Source organism: Grammomys surdaster, unplaced genomic scaffold, assembly GCF_004785775.1.
Source record: "Grammomys surdaster isolate TR1022 unplaced genomic scaffold, NIH_TR_1.0 62, whole genome shotgun sequence".
NCBI classification, from domain to species: Eukaryota; Metazoa; Chordata; class Mammalia; order Rodentia; family Muridae; genus Grammomys; species Grammomys surdaster.
This window is the reverse complement of record NW_021604564.1, coordinates 16,300,380-16,312,480: the sequence shown is the minus strand read 5'-3', so window position 1 is coordinate 16,312,480 and position 12,101 is coordinate 16,300,380.

Genomic DNA, 12,101 nt, shown 5'->3' with positions numbered 1-12,101 from the left:
GATGTCCAGAGAAAAAAACACTGTGTTCACTATAGTTTTTATCTTTAGGACCATCTTCAAATTACTCAAACCAGTGCTGTTCTCTTTAGCATCTGTGTGCATAGCAACAAGAACCTTATAAACTCAAGGGCTGAGTGCAAAACACAGGGGAGAGTCCAGCTGCTCATGCCACTGTCTTCTCCCTTGCTGTTGGCCCTTTTCCTTTCTCCTTCTCTCCCATAGTGAACCATGTTATTGTGCACATAAAAGCAAGATGCCCAGGCACAGTGGTCCAATAATGCAGTGATATTGCCCTTGCCCTGCCGGGAGCTATGGGCCAGGGAGCAGGGTGTTAAGTAATAGCAACTGGCTGGATGCAGCCAAAAAATAGTAGCAAGCCCATTGAAACAGCCAGCACAGCAGTATTTACAGACTCCCATCCTATAGATGAAGACTTTGAAACTGAAACTTATCCATAATTCTTTTTATAATGTATTAAAGCTATGGTTGATTTTATCATTTTTACCATTTTTGGAGCTTTTGTAAAATAATGGCAAAAATTGAGAAAGTCAGAAATGTAAAAAGGGCCAAAGAGATGGTTCATCTCTCAGAGCCGCAGTGGCTGCTAGGAGGAGCTCACTAACCTTGCCTCTGTACGCACTGCTTCTTAATTTCCTAAAATCATCTTTGGATCTTCTAGCAGTGTATGCCTTGCTGCTTGTTTAGGCTTGAAGACTTTTTCTTTCTCTCTCTGTCTGGATTTCTAACAATGTACCAGGTACAGCAACTGAATGATTATGCTTTATATCTATATATTCTATGGGCAATTTAAAGCTGTCTTGGTTTAAAATGGGAAAATGCATTAGTTATAAGAAACTCTTAAGAGATACTGGAATTCAATCTGATCCATGTAATAATAGCAATGAAGAAAAAATTGAACTTTCCCCCATTTCTCTTGCAAAGCGCTAAGACACAATTTATGGCTTTTCTCATTAATCCTCACAGAACAAATACAGCCATTTTGCTGAGAAGCTCAACCACCGAGTGGGGAGGGAAGCCCCAGGCATTGGTGTGATTCTCACAGGTTTCATATTTAGGTTTCCTGGTGCTTGCTACCTTGGCGGTGGCTAAGTCTTAGAGATTCTTTTCGTGTTAGTTCACCTGTCCCATATTCGGGAGGAACTGGGCGACAGTGTCAGTGATTCCTCCATGGATCAGGTTTGAGTCATTTACAGATAGCTGAATCTCTAGCTCAGATCTCTCCATCATGACAGCATTCTGCAGCCTTCTTCTTGAGTTTTCATAACTGCTTTTCTTTTCTTTTTTTTTGAACTTCACTGATTATAAACTCTTTTTCTTTCTCCTAAGAGGAATAAAAGGGTAGCATTCATTTTTTTTTGTGTGTGTGTCTCTTTGGGAAATGCTAACCAAAGCTGTTGGGAGGAGAAATGTCCCTGCTCTAATGCCTTTAAAAAGTCTGTGTTGGGGACTAAATCTAGGGCATCACAGGTACTAGGAAGAATCCTATCCTTTGCTCAGATCCTCAGAGGGGCCGGAGACAGTTTACACTTTGGTCATGACCCATCTTGCTCTCTCTTTCCTCCTATCTAACCTCTGCCTGTCTTCTTACTCTGAGAATGCCACTGGAATTCTCTCAGTCTTCTTCCTTCAAAATATGTCTGCTCTTATTTCTCTCCTTGCCCTCATCTCAGAGGAAGAAGAAGCCTTTGTATCCAACACCAGACATCTACCATGTTTTGGTCTGATGCTCATCTGTACTAAGGAATAGTTTATACTACATAATCACACATTAAAAATGCCAAACACAACAAAACAAAACAAACCTACTAGATAAAATGGTGGGTCCATCTATACAGAAAACTGTAATCAGAATTGCGGCAGATGAGGGTCAGACATTAATATTGTCTAAGTGTCCGAAGTTGAGTCTTAAGGTAAATGAGGAAAGAGCTGATTTCCAGTGTGCTGGGGTCCTAGCTCATTCATTAACTGCTGTTAATTCTTCAATTTTAGTCCACTTCATTGCCTCCTTCCTCTGAACCTGTGAATGCACAATCCTCATTATCCAAATGATCCCTTCCCTCATCCTTCAAGCTATGGCTTGTGCATCTTTTCCTTTCCCCCTTCCTGCCTCCATGATTTAGTTCCTGATAAGTTCTGAAATGGCTTTGGTTGTTGTTACCACGTGGGCAAGATAAATCTAAAGACCTTTATCCTCTGGGAAGACTCTTCAGGGACTGAACGTTCCCAAAGTGACAACCTACAAATGTGAAAGCTCATATCGGGATGTTGGCCCCCATATTTGTAGCTCCTTATAAGTCATGCTCAGCAGGGAGTATCCTCATTTTAATATCCACCTCACTATTCCTCTTCCCAGCCCAGTGTCTTCTGGAGTTCTTCTCAACGATCCCCAGCTGAACTCTGGCCAATGATTTCCAATTTCCTCCAGGTTTCCATGCTTACAATCTTTTGTTATCTTTTGCTTTTCCTTCTCTCATTCACTCACCACACCCTGTTTTGTTTACTTTCCCTTTGAAATATTTAAAGACATCTTTTTGCCTTTCCTCATTTTCAATTCATGTTTGAGCCCTGTCTTTAAGGCACAGATCAAATATCCAGTCTTCCATGATACTACCTCAGACTTCCTTAGCAAATGAACTTTCCTATTCATGGGATACCCAAACACTGAGGCTTGTATAGAATTAACAAATTTTACTTTTCAGTATGTCATTGAAGTGTCCCTCAGTATCACAGATGGGGACTTTTGTTGTTGGAGTAAGTACTGAGAACAAGGGACTTAACAATCTGCCAAAATAAAGAAAGGTCTTTCTTTCCATGCTTGTTCCACAACACACACATTTTGGCTAAGAAGAATCAGAATGATTATTGGACATAAAATATTCTACTGATACAGGCTTTGTGAACAGTGTTTTAAAAGTTTGCTTTTATAACAATGGCTACTTTTGACTTATTGCCCATTGGTCCTGCATATCTGTTTCATGTGTTACTTTATTAAAACTTTCCAACAAAGCTGAAAGTTCTGTGTTGTGAGAAGCCATTCAATAGATGTAGAAACTGATACATGAAAGTCTGGGTGACTTGTTCAAGGTGACATGCTCACCAAGGATGAACCCAGTGGTCACAATGTTAAATCAGACCTTGGGTCATACCCTGGGAATTGATTGACAAGTAATAAATATACTCTGGTGGAAAAAAGATTCATGCACAGAAATGAATTGTCTTACTATTGTGGACTAGGATTGTATTTCATCCCCAGAAAGTTTACCTAACACTCATGAGTCCCCAAGTCCAATCTTTATCCAACAAAATCAATAAATAAAAACCAATTAGGTATTTAAATAAAAGGCATTTTCAAAAGACTGGGGTGGTTTCATATATGTTTATTACACAAACATGAGGAGTTGAGTGTAGATTCCCCAGAACTCACATAAAAAGTGAGGTGTGGCAGTATACACCTGGTATCCTTCTCCCATGGAGACAGAGCCAAAGGGAGCCTTGGATTTCCCCTGCTAGCTAGTTTGGCCCAATTTGTAAGGCTCAGTAAAAAACATTTTCTCAAAACAATAATAATAATGATGTAACGATGATGACGATGATGATGATGACGATGATGATGATGACGATGATGATGATGACGATGATGATGATGATGACGATGATGATGATGATGACGATGATGATGATGATGATAATGATGATGATGATGATAATGTGGAGAGGGATTATGGAAGACAGTTGAAATCAAACACCAGCCTTTATACGCACAAAACCACATCTGCACACACTTTCATGTACATGTACACACACATGAATGAACACGTACACTTGCACTCAATCACACATGAAAACGAAAAGTTAAAGACAAAGTAAATAAATGAAGTAAATCAAATATCTTGTGTAAATTTTTTGACTCTCTCTGCCATGAAACCTCCCAGTTGCAGGGTCAACCTGGGCAGCAGGTGGCAGGTCTGTCAGTGACAATGGCAAAGACTCTTCTAGGGAACCACCTTCTGAACAGCCAATGTGTCATTTGCAGTGCCTTTTTCCTCTCATCATCTTTAAGAAATTCCATTTAAAATGACAAGGATCTAGAATTTGGTCCTATGTTCTTAGCAGCCCTGTGAAGTCTTTGTAGACATCTTCTATCCATAAAGGACTCATTTTCAGAAAGAAGGAACCCATCCCCTTTATACAACACCCAGATGTTTTTTCATCTTAGCCAGTATGTTTTCCTGTGTAGTAATCAATACTAATTTCTAAGCAACTTCATAGAATGGCCCCAAATTCCCTATGTAGTTGAGGATAACCTGGATTCCTGATCCTCCTGCCTCCACTTCCTGACTTCTGGGATCACAGATGGTTTTTGTGTGGTGCTAGAGATATAGCCCAGTACTCCATGCATGCTGGGACAGCACTCTACCAATGAATAGGAGTTCTACCAGTTTCATGGGGATAGTGTGAAGCTGTGTTCTTTATTTTTAAGGAGAAACAAAATGATATATGTGGCTATTGGCAGATCCAATACTGGCTGTTGAAAAAATGAGTTAAATTGATTTCTGGTAGGTTACTTGTTCTTCCATCAGAAAAGAATGCAAGGAATTGTCATTTCTGATCATGTTGAAGGTGATACAGATAAGAAAAATGTTTTTCTCTTTAAACACAAATGCTTTCGAATGTTCTCCATTTCACTTCCTTTTAATCCCCATCCTATGACTGCCAGTGATGAAGGGGCACGGTGCTCCAGTAGCAATTGGCATTTCAGCATTTGCCTGGTAAATATTTCAGCATTGACTCTTTACAAGAAGTTCATTGAAATTACTCATAACCATATTCTCTGAAGGCCACTGTTCACAGGCATAGAGACTTGCAATATCTTTGTAACGGAGATTAAGAATACAGAGTTTGGCTTCAAGGTAGATAACCTAAGTTTGAACCACTTTGCTAACTGTTCTGTTTTAGCAAAGTTGCATATCCTCTTCATGCCTCAAACCCTCTCTGGGAAAACTAAAAAGCAACCTACTTATAGTTGTGTTTTCAAGATGCGATGAGAGACTCACAGAGCGGGCTTAGCAGTCAAAAGGGCTGTTATTAAATATAAGAGTCTTTGGTAAATCAATTTTGCTGTTTTATATTGATTTTCAGTGATTGCTGCCTCTTTTTCTCTGCTTGTCTTCATTTATCCTGAGGATTACATTTGTGAAAATCCAATTTTCACAGTTCTACAGTACCATTAGTATCTATGAATCTGGGGACATGGCTCAGTAATTAAAGGCTTGCCAGTCAGTCATAAGTGCCTGCAAGGGCATATGCCTGTAATCTCAGCCCCGGGGAGGTGGAGGCAGGAGACTCTCAGGAGCTCTTTAGCCAGCTAGTCAAGTGACATTGGTTGCTGAAAATGAATGCAGAGATCAATTGATCGTGAGGAGCCTAGTCCCATTGGATACATCTATAATACAATTCCTTCAATAAAATAACTAAACTTCAAGCAATATCAAAGGAGAGAAAATAGCCTATAAGAGCCAGAGGATCAGGAAGTCTGCTGGAAGATTGTGTTCCCTAGAAATAACAGGGTTGCAATATACATGATACTTCAACAATATGGCCATCTAAACAAGACCTGAACAGTGACAACACCAACAGACATGCTAACATGGGTGGAGAAATCTCACGGAACCCCACTTCCCCATCATGAGAGAGAGAGAGGGAGAGAGAGGGAGAGAGAGGGAGAGAGAGGGAGAGAGAAGGAGAGAGAGGGAGAGAGAGGGAGAGAGAGAGAGAGAGAGAGAGAGAGAGAGGGAGAGAGGGAATTAAACTCTCCTAAGGATTTTCCCCTAATAGGTTGTCTAATACCAAGTCATGTGTGTGTGCGTGTGAGTGTATATGAGTATGTAACAACAATAAAGAAAAAAGGCCACAAATTTGAGGTGTAAGGGGGTACATGGGAGGAGTTTCAGGGAGGAAAAGGAAGGGGAAGTAGTATAATTATATTTTAATTAAAATAAAATATATGTCCTAAAAAATAAGGTGGAGTGTAACCAAACAAGATAACTAATACTGGCTTCTGGACTCCACATGTACACAGAATAACTGCAGACATGCATGAGAGAGAGAGAGAGAGAGAGAGAGAGAGAACCAGAGCCAGACAGAGAGAGACCAAAGAGAGACAGAGAGAGAGAGAGAGACAGAGGGACAGGGAGAGACAGAGAACTTAAACCTGATCAAAGAGTGCTTAGTGATGGATAGCATTCCTATTCTGAGACAAAACTTCTTCCTCCCTTTCTCTCCTCCCCATTTTTCCTTGCATACAAGGCATTTGCCCATATCACATGGTTTTTTTAGCAGACTGTTCAAAAAGTCTATCTTTTCTGGGATCTGGTTCATCTTTCAAAAAAAAAACCTCTTATCAAGCTGGGTGTGGCAACACATGCCTGACATCAGGAGATAGAGGCAGGAGGATCAAGAGTTTATCTTTAATTACATAGCCAGTTTAAATCCATCTTGGGCTACATGAGACCCTGCTTCAGATAGACAAAACATAACTATGTACACACACACACACACACATTTTATATATATATTATATACATTTTATATACATTAAATATATATATCACATCTTGTAAAAACATCTAGATCAAGGGCAGTTCCAAACCTTTATTTTACTTTCCAACATGATGCCCGATGCTGTCACAGGTAGGGCAGCAAAGGCAATGTGTTTCTTCCTTCACATTTTATGTGCCTATCATAAATCTTAAGTGAGTTTAACTGGAAAACAATTTAGAAGTTTAAGTTTCGGGTGAAGGGTCGGGTTGAGTTCCACTGTAATGTTTCACTGACACTGATTTATATGAATTAATGCACTATCATCTTAGGGACACTGTGATAAGCGAAGATAACACTTATCTACTGGGGCAACACCGAATGGGGGCCTCACTTCCCTTTTCTTTACCAAAGCTCCACCAGTGAGAAGCCGTGGGTCCTGTTAGGTCTTAAATCATGAATGACATCTAATCCCCATCCACTAGGCTGCAGCCACACTCTAACCAGCATCCTGAGGACAGTCAGATGGGCTGTGGTGGTGACTCACAGATCCTGTAGACTCCTGAGCTTCAAAGTGTAGAGATTATTAGGCCCTTGTTTTTGAATATAAATTATAATCATTTCATAGTAAGAAAGTGTTTGATTTTCTATAATTAAAAGCAAAAGCAAGAAGGATAATTATGGTATTTGCTTGAATTAGAATAGTTATGAAAACATCTTTTAGGTATAGGAAGAACGGTGTTCTATGTTCTGAATTCCACTTGTTCTGGGGAGACTACAGAAACAGTCCTTGCATTTGGAGTCAGACTGATTTGGGGAAAACAATAGAAAAAGAATAGAGTACGTACAGCTACACATTCAATGTTATGGTACGTATCTGACAAAGAAAATTAAGACCTGCTTAGTATTTTATCCCCAAATGGGTTGTCAATCTGAATTACCTTGAGATTGGTGGCAGGAGATTCTCTCCATCTTTCACATGCTCATCTTTCCTACCTTATGTTTTACTCCAAAAGACAAAAAAAAAAAAAAGAAAAAGAAAAATAGAGGAACAACCTGTTATATTAAGGAAAAATTGTGAAGTCATTTACAACACATCACTTGGCGCTCAAACACACACACACACACACACACACACACACACACACACACACCTTGCCCACGTTTTTGTTCCTTTTCAGAGTAGATTTCGGGATAAGAATGTTGTTAAATCTACCAGTCCTCATTCACCATTTAAAATGAACCTTTAAACCTGGCTAGCATCGTCATGAGGCATCAGGGGTTTGCTTAGCAGGCAGGGGAAGGGGATCTATCGCAGACTTATTTTAAAGTGGATTGGAAATGTCAGCTACTTCTCCTTGTGTCCTGAAACTCTCAGCCTGGTCCTTTCGGGATATCATGGCTCAAGTCTATAGATCTGGGCGTGTACTTGCTGAGATACAGCAGGAAAGTGTGTCGAATGACTGGCAAGTATCCCTTGCAATGCTTCAAGGTTTTGGGTGACTGGATCTTGAACCGTAACAGTACTATAAACAAGTTGTGGATCTGGGGCAAAATAATTACTTTTTCTGAGTCTCAGTTTTCTCAAGTGCAAGAAATGGGTATTTTAGGGTTGATCTGAATTTAAGTGAGCAGTGAATTCACAATCCCTAGGGATGCCTTGTATCATGCAAGGTGTCTGTTGGCTTACTCAGTGTGGCATTGATGTGTATGACATGATGTGTATTTAGAAGGTCTTCATATTAGCAAGTGATTATATAAAAACCAACATTTCTGCATGGGCTTTGCTCCTTGGTTTGCCCTGGAAATGGCCTAGCTCTATGATTCAGGTTCCAAAAGCAGAAGTGATAGGTTCATAGCTAATCCAAACAGTGTGGACCCTGCTTTGAGCTAGTGGGAACTGGTGAGAGACTCCAGGTCTAGAGATCTTATTGTGCTTTCTGTCTCTCTGTTTTCTATCCACAGCCGGGAGTGAGAACAATGAACCCACTGCTGGAAGAATGGTGGGGAATAAATGAGAGGGTATCAACGTGCCAACCACACAGCAACATAAGAATGGGAGAGAGGGTATCAGTGTGTTGTCTACACAGCAAAATAAGGATGGGGAGAGGCTATCAACGCGCCATCCACACAGCAGGGAAGGATTTTTAAAAATATTTATTTAACCTCTGTCTGTCTCTGTCTCTTTGTTTCTCTATCCCTCTGTTTGTCTCTGTTTCTGTCTGTCTCTGTCTATCTGTATCTCTGTCTATCTGTCTTCCCTCCTCCAGTGTGTGTGCATGTGTGTGTTTGTGTGTATGTGCATGCATGTGCTTATATGTACACAAACATGTGCTTCCATGTGCAGGCCCTGAAAAGACATTGGATCTCTCAGAGCCAGAGTTAAATGCATTTGAAGGAAACCTGATTTGTTCACTATGGCACAGGAAATCCTCTTAGCTGCTGAGCTATCTCTTCAGCCCCACAGCCAGACTCTGGAAGGAATATCTGAACCTGTATGTGTCTTGATTGGCCCTTGGTCAATTGCCCTCACTCTTTCCTTGGAGAGATTGTTTTCTTTGAAAGAGTAGTCCGCCTCCACACCACCACGTGCTCCGTGCTTTAAGGTCACTCCAGTTGCATTTGGGCTTTTAGCCATCTTGTAGAAAACCATCCCCTGTCTGCCACTGAAAAAATAAAGTTCAATTTTGAATTCCAAAGCCCTTCCTCTTTGAACTCTGTAACCTTTGACATGACAGTCAACCCCCACCATCACAATGACAAACGCCCATGAGCTGCAGTGTGGCAGCTGCTTTGCACATGTGACTTATAGTCCCATTATTCACAAGAAAAAACTGAGGCACAGAGATGCCAGTGGACATGATCGATGCCTTAAATTCCATACAAGTGACTGAAGGAGTCTGTCCTGTCCATACTGAGGCTGCTCCAGAGTTTCACCATTCTCTCAGCTTCTGTTTGTAACCTTTTTTTTCCTACGAAAATGTTCAGTGCACTGTGAACCTACTCATGACATTCGCTCATTCTTAACTCATGTGTCCTGTTGCACCTGTGAATACCCTAAAATCCCTGGGCACCTTCTTTCAAATAATGCCTCAGTGGAGAAAGTCATTTTTAACAAAGGAAGTTTAGACTTTTGCCTTGGGCTGATAAAACCTCAAGTGTTATAGTAAGACCATGAAAATATCCTGGGATCTCTCCCTGCTCAGTCACCTCTACGTCAGTACAATACTGACCTTCTTAAGTCAAGAGTTTCCTTGGGGTTAATTGTTTGTGGATTTTTTTCTTCTTTTAATAGTAGCACAGGGGGAAGAAAAATAGCCTGTAGAAACCAAAGGGTATTCATCTTTCTTTAAAGATGCATTGTAGACATCTTTGGTACTTTGAGTAATGACAAACGAAGCCAGAGAAGAATGTGAGATGGATGGTGTAGAATCCAAGTGAGGTGATGCGTGGGGTGTGGGGAATCCCAGCCAGAGGGTAAGGGGTGAGAGACAGAGGATGTTGTTGATTTTCTGCTGACCTTTACTTAACAGATGCTGTCATTAGAAAACAGCATGCTTTCCTGCAATAATAAACTTGCTGTTAGCTTGCCTGCTTTCAAGAAAGGGAACATGCAAGGACAAAGTGCAGGTGCATTAGTACAGGCTAGCCTAACGCTGTTCCTTGTCTCCAATTTCAAATCTTCACTCTTTCTTAGGGCCAATAATTGATACCTTGGTTACACTTGGGTCCATGCTCGCTGTGCAAAGGTTTGACTCTGTCCTAGCGTGAGTGCACACAGTTTGTATGGAATAGTTTGAAGGAAAGCGAGCTAAAATAGAGGTCTGCTTGATAAGACTAAATGGCAAAGTTTACTGAGGAAAATCATCAAACGCTGGTTATTTTGTAAGAGTCTTTTATCATACATTTTAACTTACATTGTCTGAAATTCTGTGATACTGTTCTAATGAATAGGGAAGATAAATTATTTGTTCAAAGACATATATTAGATTGATTTGGGGTCAAAATCAAGTTTTCACCAGTCTGTCATTTTATAAAATGTATTTCTTCTATCTTTAATGTGTAAGTAGAAAAAGGAAACAGACATTTGTATATAAGCAAGCAAAAAAATTAGGTAAGATGGATTCTGCAGCGAGAGTTCAAAACTGTAGAGATCCCTGCCAGCCTACAGGACAAAAGATGGACAGAAAAGAAAATGAGACAGGAGCAGCCGCAGTGCCCACGAGGGCCACTGTAGACTGGGGGGATTCACAGAGTTCAACCTGAGAGCCGATGGAGCCTTCCCTAGATGTTTGAAATCTGTAGGGCAAAGCAAGAGACAGAGCACATGAATATAATACAGACATATTTGGTGGGTGGAATGTGAGGGTGGGAGGGGTGAAGAATAGTTTGGAATTGGTCTGAACTCTAGATATTAGAGGCTCTGGACACCCAGTCCATAGGACTTTATTTGCTGGGTTAATTGAAAGGCAACGTCTGTGGTCACCGAAGGTGCACGGTCAAGGTCCCACTTCTGCTTGGGAAAATTGTGAAGACCAGAATGGGGCAGGAGGAGACCGCAATTGGTTTTCTCAAAATTTATATATGATAGATATCTCTTGAAAATCTCTACATTTTAATCAAAAGATTCTAATTCAATACAGGACACATGTGTGAGTGGGTTCTGTTTTGGTTTTTGTATGTTTGTTTGTTTGTTTGTTTGTTTTGTGTGTGTGTGTTTTGTTTTCAAGTTCTCCAAATCATTCTTGAACATATTACTTAATGAGAGTGATTTGAAAAATATCAGATGGTAAGGGAGGAGAATAAGTCATCAGGGCATGAGAACAAGGACATTATTTGTATGGGGAGGAAAAGGCAGACAGCCTTTGAGAGAAGAATTAATTCAGAGATTTCAGGACAATCAGGTCTACAGCTGAAAGAAGGTGTAAAGACAACTATTGGCTTTGAAATCAGGGACTTTTGTGGTATGGGGACTAGAAACAAGAGACAAGAGAGAATTAGCAGGTCTTGACAAGAGTTAGCTTAGCCAGCTGGGTTTGGGAGTCATATGCAGATAGATGGAATCTGCAAATGGTGAAAAAGTTTATGAAATTAAGAGAAGGCTAAAGAGGATCCAATAAAAAGAGAGGTTAGAAAAAAGTCATTAGAGAGAGAGAGGGTCTTTCTTTTCACTATAAACTCCAACATGGTAGAAGAAGATTGTTTTTCTATCATTTTCTTCATTGTCAACTCCCTAGTCCACTCTGGATATTGGAAAAAATATTGAATAAGTGAATGAATGACTAAACGAACGAGGCCATAAATTAAAGCTTAACAGGGTGGAGAACAAATTAAAAAATAATGTGGCACCTGGGAACACTCACAGTCTGAGGGGAAACTCTCTTTTTAGTGGCCACACTCAACACCATCATGTGTCTGAAATCAAAATTACACACAAGACAGCTTTCTGACAGGCGTACAAATCAGGCCGCATCTGCTCTCTCCAGATCAGACTTTGTCAGTTTTAGTTCAGCAGAGACTAAATTCGTTTATTCACTGGAGAA